Raw genomic sequence first — 8,204 nt, forward strand, 5'->3', positions numbered from 1 at the left:
AGTAAAGCTGGAAATTATAGTATAAAAATAATTGATAAGTTAAAAACCTGGCACATATTTGTATGTGTTCATGCAAATGTTATAAGAAACCTATTTATATAAATTAAAGTTGATGGTACCGTACTAAAAAAAATTATATTTGCATATGTTGTAAGAAATGTGCTTGAATTCAATCTGAATATAATGCAGAAAACATGTAGATGGCTTGCCATTATTCTATCACTTTTATAACAAATACATATAAAGATACATATGAGAACAAAAGAATTTCATTTATTAAAGAAACAATCAATCCATAGCATCTAAACAAGAAATATACATAAATATGCACCTACCAAAAAAAAAAAAATCTGGTTTATTTTAATGGAACATTAGCAGCAATAGCTAGTTTGAATGTGAACCTTTTTCATAGCACAAATCCTATAATTTGTAGATACATGGAGGTTTTAGAATGCCCTTTTTATTAAAGAACTACATAAAAAGAGATCAATTACCAAAAATATAGTTACCAAAAATTACATGAACCGCTTGCCAAAATACTCAGACTGGCAGAAGTGGATGGATGGGAGACCTAAGGGCTTTCTGCAAAAGATTAGTGCTGTTGTTCTTGCTGCTTCAGTGTACTACATTTGGTCTAATAGGAACTGGTGTATATTTGAGTCTTATTTTTGTGTAGTTTCGAAACTGAGTTATATGATTCTCTTGGGGCTTAAAGCCAAATTACTTGATATTAGGAGTTCTAAGCTTATGGCTAGTGAGAAGAGTATGGTTGACTCTATTCAAATGTTGTAATGTTGTTCTGTTTTGTTGTTGCTGAAATAGTCAGTTTGTAAGGTGGTTTGTTTTTGTGGAATATATTTCTCTTCTTATAAAAAAAAAACAAATTACATGAACCTGTCAAGGGACAACAAAAAGCTTCTCCTTATGAATAATACTGGTACCTATTTATTAAAAGCTAAACTAGAAAGGTTGTTAGCCAAAAACATAGAAGGATATATGGAAAGAAGTGTTACTATCATCTTCCACCACTTCAAAGTCTCAAATAAGTCAAAGCACACATTCTAAAACAATTCCTCATTTCTCATTTCAAACTAGAAACCCCCACTTTTTCTTGTTTTTTTTTCAATAACTTTTCTGATGTGATATTTTTTTTACACATAAGATTATCAATGCAATTTTCAAACATGCTCAATTATTTTCTTTTATATCTTACCTATATAACAAATGGCCATTTAACAGTAATTGTTGTGTTTTTTTTTCAAAAACAAACTGTTAGTTTTAACAGAACCTGTCAAATGCTAACAACACTCATGAAGAGATGCAATGGTAACTAATTAGTGAAGCATTGTCTATTTTGGTTCATAACTTCTCACTGTTGAAGAGATGAAATAGTAACTAATCACTGAAGTATTGTCTATTTTGGTTCAAAACTTGGCAACTTTTGAGTGAAGCATTGCCTATTTTGCTTGTCCTGTTAAAATGCCAAATACCATTTGAAAAAACTACAAAATAGCACTCCAATTTTCATCTAAATAGATACAACACAAAATTATTCCAAATTTCATGCAAAGGTACAATATTTGCATGAGTAAAAAATATGGTTAAAGGAACAATGCCTTGATGATCAAAATAAGAAAAATTTTATGAGCGCAAACTAAGATTCAACTTAAACCCACATTGTTAAGATCTTTTAGGAATTCTTTAAGCAAAGCATGGCTAATAATAAGCATAACACAAAAATAACCAACCACACTCCCAATTTTTTCATATTCTGTTTCTGAAATGAGTTTAATGTATTATTAGAAAATTGAAAGTTGAAATGAGTTCAATAAGTTCTACATCATCTGCAAGCAAAAATTCATTTTTTATATGCTTGTTTCTAAAATGAGTTCAATGAGTTCTACGCTTGTTTTTCATTTTTATTTTTGAGAAATTGGGACTAAAATTATCTACCCTTGATCTGTGAAATAATATTGTACAATTATTATTTTTTTAAGCAGCAATGTATTATTAGAAAATTGAAGCCAAACAATGTCAAAAGGCAAAAATGAATAGAGATTTTATATATATATATATATATATATGTGTGTACTCGTAGAGTTTGATAGAATTTTTAATAGATGGACAAAAAATGGTTGTCTCAAATTTTAAGGAAACTGATTCCACTAATTGATGATATGTATTATGTATTCCTTTTTGAGTCTTCATTACAACTACAAGACAAGAAGTGATTTGAGTCCCACATTAGAGAAGTTCATGCTCATTTCAGGTGTTATCATAAACAAGTGATGTGATTATAATGTTCTCAACTTATTCACATTAAGTAATCACAAAAGAAGAACAATTATGTCAATCATAGTTTCAAAACTTTGTCTAATGTTGGGTTTAATGAAATAACTTCTTGTTAATTTATAATTATGAATTAATTAACAGTCCAACAAGCTCATGTTAATGTAGTTGTCAATGTTATCTAAAGATGAATATAAGGCATATATTGAGGCATAAGATTGAAACAACACTCTTCTTGTTTTCTATCATTTACCACTATATAATTATTCTAATATATATATATATAACTAGATGCCAATTTTTCTAGGCTCGTAGTTTTTGGGAGGTATCCCCTTTGTAGCAGTCATTTTAGCTTCGGATAAAAAAAAACACATAAAGCACACATATGCTTCCATAGGGATGAAGTAAGTGGTTCCATAACAGTGACAAATTAGGACTTTATCTACCAAATCATAATACAAGCAGTACATGAAACAAAATTTAAGCTGGGAAACCTAGAAAAATTTAAGCTGAAACAAAAATCAAGTATAAAAATTTCTTACTGATGTGTCTCCAAGTAATTTGCACTGTTCTTTGAGGTATTTTGCTAAGCTAGACTCAATCTCCTTATCCTCTTTAGATAATGGACCTATTAACCAATAAAAGATAAAATGGTTACACTAGATCATACTTTAAAATAAGATTTTAATATATATATATATTTATATCAAATACACACCAGAACTTAGCAAATGACGAAGCTGATCTGAGATGGAAAATGACCCTTCTTTGCAAACTTACAAATGTTCTCCTCAACCTAACAGCATCATACTGAAAATAAGCTTGTTAATCAGCTTGTCACGAGAAATTTAGGGAATGAGATGAGGGAGAGTAGTGAGGGAAATGTCAAAGATTATATTTATATATATATTCAGAAAACATGACTCGTGAATGCAGTGATTCTCAAGAAAAATATAGTCAAAATTTCAAATAAAAAATTATAGAGAAGCATACTTTACCATATATCTTGAGATTTAAGCTGGCTCCATTTTTTTTCTTCGTCAAGGCTCCAGTAGGAGGTCAGTCCGAGAGAGGAGGTGGTTCGGTCCGAGAGAGGAGGAGGAGGAGGTGGTGAGAAGGTTGAGTCTTTACCAGATAAGCTTGAGTTTTACTTGTTTCGTGACAGGGGATCTGATTTCCTTACTCGTTGCCCACCAACCTTAGAGAAGTGTAACTCGCTCCTGCCAGCTTGTTGAGATCCAATTGAGAGAAGGAAGAGAAAGAGAGAAGGAAAATGAGACACGAGAAATGGGTATACTAGGAAGAGAAAGAGAGAAGGAAAATGAGACACGGGAAAAGGGGAGTCTACTGTAGAAAAGACTTAGGCATATTTGGTGCTTTTTTATTTTCACTTGCCGCGTGTGAAACTTTACTAATATACAATAATAACTTTTTAATAGTCTTATAATCATGTGTTATTGAAAGGGGGTTTTGTTGTAGTGGTTGTCTGTATTTTGGAAATTCTGTAAACCGCCTTTTAAACGCTGTTTCTTTTTGGGATCCCATGTCTAAAACTGTTTAATTATATAAAATGTATCTTTTGAATCCAAAACCCTTTTTAACCCTAGCGCATTTATGGTTAGTAACACGTTGTCAACTAAATGACTTGATTAGCAAGTCTTGCACCTTTATAAGTACATAATGTAACGGTCTTGGCTATCCAGGGCGTTATAGCGTCGACCCTGGTTATTACATGTGAATTGGTTATTATATGTAAATTGGTTATTAATGTAAGTTGATGAGCTTAGTATGCTGAATGTATGGTTATATGAATGGTTTGGATTGTTGACTATATGGTTATACTGTACAAGTTGTCTGATTGTTGATTATGCTCTGTTATTGTGTTTTGTTGCTGGGCCTTGGCTCACGGGGTCTACGTGGTGTAGGTAAAGGCAAGGGAAAAGTGGACCGGCCTTGAGTTGGAGAGCTTCGGGCTGAATGTACATAGTCAGCTGATCGGCCGCCACGACCGAGGAGTGGTACAGGACGGGAGAAGCCTAAATGTCTGTTTTTCCCTTAGAGTGGCTAGTAGCTGTACTTTAAACCTGATATTTTGAAAACTGTCTTTTAAACGTTATTACTTTTAGGATCCCATGTAAAAGTATGTTTGATTATATGAAATGTAACTTTTGTGACTGAAATCTTTTAAGCCTAGTTCAACTATTGTCTTAGTAACACATTTATAACTAAATCACTTGATTAGCAAGTCTTGCCCCATTATAAACACACAGTGTAATGGCCTTGGCTATCCAGGGCGTTACAACTTAGTATCAGAGCGTCCTAGGTTTAAGGGTTCCTGAAGACTGGCTGGACATGTACATTCCCCGCGAAAGACAAGCTCGACTCAGGGTTTGGTAATTATGTATACATGATTATATGCTTAAATGATTGGAAATGAATATGAATATTGATATCTGTATGATTAATAGGAAGCATTAGATACTGATAGGGCCTGGCCCTTGACTATTGTGTGATGAGATTGAAGTGTGCGGATTAGCATTGCTATTGCATGTGAATGAATATTTGGATAAGGGTTTGCATACTGAGTGTATGTGGTTAACTGCCTGAATTGAATTCATATGTCGTATCTGTATATGGGCTTGTAGGAAGCATGATAAAGTGTGAGTATATTTGGTTGTAATAAAAATTTGGCAGCTACATGTACAGCATTGTGGATCTGTGTTTAATATGCTTTATGTGTGCATAATAACTATGGTTGTTTGGACCTGGCTGTGAAGTGGTTTGGAGTGTGAACCTCAGGGTTGAGGAGTTTAGTCATCAATGGCGAATGAACTCAAATTGGTTACGCCTAGAATGGTTAAGTGGACTTGGTGTTGCTTTATAGGGTGATTGCAGATGATAGTTGGAGTTGGAAACCTCCATCTGCTCCTGAAGTCCGCATCAGATGGTCGCTAGTATGTGAGTAAGCTGTGGGGTTAAATAGTTGATACTAGATGGAGAAACAGCGAACTTCTCTAGGGAAAGAGCTGCTTTGCATGCTTTGACAGTGAGGTTACCAGTGTTGGTTTAATGTAAGGGTATAGACAAATAAGGGTATTATATGGAAGGCCTAAAAGGCGTTATCCTCTGTCAACCACGCAATGTAAATGTGCGCATATCAGACATCACATGTCTACTCCATTCCTGAAATCTCGGACACGCAGCATAAACGTGCATGTTCAGGCACCCCACGACTGGTTTGGGCCATGCAGCCCATTATCCCTCTTACCTATCGATTAGACAACACTTCATTTTTAGGTTTTCGGGATTAATCATAAGTGTCACAGAAGTGACATGATGGATAAGAAGGTCACGGGATGACCCCCTTTGCCAACACCCAGGTGTCCTCTCCCTATAAATATGGAGACCCTAGGCATTGCAAAAGTTGGGTTTTTTAATTTAAAAAGAAACACCCTGTAAGGAATACCAGAGATATATTAATAAAATAGACTGGTGGAATAGAAGGATTTTAACCTTCGAACCACCAAAAAGGAAAGGAGTTATAACCTTCCCCCTAAACTATTCTCGCCAGTTTGACACATAAATATTTACAGATTACGGTTCATTATCTAGCACTAACCCTTCCCATTTATTCATATAATTATCTGTTGCTGAAGAATTGCGTCAATAGTTGCTAACCATCGTAGTTTCCCATACCTTGCAGGAGATAGTGGGAAGGCAAGGGAGCAATACGCTCAGACCTTACGCCACGACCAGGACATCGAAATGCTGAATGTGGAGGAGCGAACTCCCAAAAAAGCTCAAACAAAGGAAGAGCTAATAACTTTCTCTGAGCTTGATGCTCAGCATGTCCGATTTCCTCATTCGAACCGTCTGGTTGCAGACGTCCAGATAATGAACATGATGGTTAAGAGGGTTTTAGTAGACATAGATAGTCGATGAAATACAAGCCCAGTCAGGTGAGCGTGTCACCAAATAGGGTGTTCCCAAAGTGAGGATAGGGATTTAGATCCTCGCTTTGGAGATTGTTTTGAGGAAGTAGGACCAGTCGAGGACCTTGAAGAGGTCCAACTTGATGAGGCAAATCTGACCAGGGTTGTGAAAGTCAATAAAAACTTAGCTTGTGGAATTTTTTAAGAAGAACCAGGAAGTCTTTGCCTGGTCACATCAAGATATGGTTGGAATTGACCCAGCAGTTAACAACCATGTCCTGAACATAGATAAAAGTCTGCCACCAGTACAATAGAAAAGAAGGTTGCTCGACAAAGATAGATCGAAAGCTTTAAAGGAAGAAGTTGAGAAGCTAAATGAGAACGGATTCATCAGGGTAGAATTTTATCCATCGTGGGTCTCTAATCCCGTACTAGTACCCAAGCCGAATAGAAAATGGAGAACATGCATGGATTTTACAGACCTTAATAAAGCCTGCCCTAAAGATTATTTCCCGCTCCCAAGGATCGACCAGCTGGTCGATGCCACCTAAGGGCACGAGATCCTGTCTTTACTCCTACAAAGTAATGCCCTTCGGTTTGAAAAATGCTGGTGCGACTTACCAGCGATTAGTCAATCACATGTTCAAAGAGCTGATCGGTATAAACATGGAAGTATATGTTGATGACATGCTGGTTAAGTCAAAGAAGGTAGAAGAACACATTGGGGATCTACAATAGTGCTTCAACGTCTTCAACGGCAAGTCCTGCAGAAACCAGAAGCTGCTGGTCGATTATTGAAGTGAGCGGTTAAACTTGGACAGTTTGATATTTCTTATTCGTCGCGAGAAGCAGTAAAGGGACAGCTCTAGCAGACTTTGTCACAGAGCTCGTTGGGCTTCCAGACATTGAACAGATAGAAGAGCATGACCCTCAAAACCAAACCCTTTCATGGAAGTTGTTCACAGACGAATCTTCTAACGAGCACCACGCTAGAGCTGGTGTGATTTTGGTTATGCCTGAAGGACATCGATTCAACTACGCAATCAAATTCGACTTCACAGCATCCAATAACGAAGCCGAGAACGTAGCGCTGCTCGCAGTGATAAGATTAGCCAAGGACATGAGCATAAAGTCACTTGAAATCAATAGCAACTCCCAGTTGATGGTTAATCAAATTACTAGAGAATATCAAGCCTAGGGTCTGGAGATGGTTGCTTATTTGAACAAAGCAAAGAATTTGTTGGTGCAGTTTGAAAAATATACTCTCCAGCAAGTTCCTCGCTACCAGAACTCAAACGCTGATGATTTGGCCAAATTAGCAAGTGCAAAGGATGCTGACACCCTGGATATAGTGCCTGTTGAACGTTTGTCCACACCAAGCATCAAAGTAGAAGAAACCTCTCTAGTAATTCAGGCAGCAGACACATGGATGGCACCTTTCATTGAGTACTTGATGCACAGATTGCTACCGACAGATAGAAACAAAGCAAGAGACCTCTAGAAAAAGTCTGCTCATTTTATACTTGTGACGACCCAAAATTACTAATGAGGCTTAAGGGCCTTGATTAGTGTGCCGGGAGGGAATAATTGGAAGTTATCAGAATTAATGATGTGTTATGAATGATTATGTGAAATGCATGTTTATGAGTATTGGGTAAGCATGCGGGCCCTGTTTGGTTGTAAGGGAATAATTATAATTTTGGCCTGTTAGGGCATCATCGTGAGTTTGTGAAAAAACTGTTAAGACCACAATATTTTGTGGATATATGTGTTTGCAGCTTTCGGCACGAGGCGATCCTAGGGAGCAAGTAGCGGGAAAGTCACAACAGGACCCGGTACTTGATTTGGGGCCAGCCAACGGGTATTTCAAGTATTAGATGATTATTTGGATTATCGGGTTATGGAAATAAATAATTGGAGATATATTTGAGGTTAGGAAGTCTAGGTGGAAATACTGGGGAATCGTACCATTTTTCCCTCGAG

The sequence above is a fragment of the Humulus lupulus genome, chromosome X, assembly GCF_963169125.1.
Source record: "Humulus lupulus chromosome X, drHumLupu1.1, whole genome shotgun sequence".
NCBI lineage: Eukaryota > Viridiplantae > Streptophyta > Magnoliopsida > Rosales > Cannabaceae > Humulus > Humulus lupulus.